Below are 383 nucleotides of genomic sequence, written 5' to 3' on the forward strand. Positions count from 1 at the left end.
AAAGACGTGGCAAATCCGCAGCGATTTGGTGGAGAGGGTGTTGGCCTAAGTGTTGGTAATCACAAGTCAAATGTAGACACGATTTGTAGTAGTAACAGTGGTAGCGCCTTCTTCTTGTATGAGTGTAAATTTTGTTGTAACCTTGGAGCAACTCATTTGGAAGGTCTTGCTAGTGTGCTCAGTGCTTTGGAACACGTTAACACGTTAGCAGTAAGCGTCACACATGTGTGACACGTGTTCTTGACTGATTTGTAGCAGGCAAAATTGCATCAAGTTGTGGTCTTCCATCCACGCCATCAACTGCTGAAACAGAAAATACTAACATGGAGAAACGCCAGGCTTTATTAGGAAGAGCACGTTTCCCATCGACGTGGCTGAAGAAG

The sequence above is a fragment of the Echinococcus granulosus genome, assembly GCF_000524195.1.
Source record: "Echinococcus granulosus chromosome Unknown EG_S00128, whole genome shotgun sequence".
NCBI classification, from domain to species: Eukaryota; Metazoa; Platyhelminthes; class Cestoda; order Cyclophyllidea; family Taeniidae; genus Echinococcus; species Echinococcus granulosus.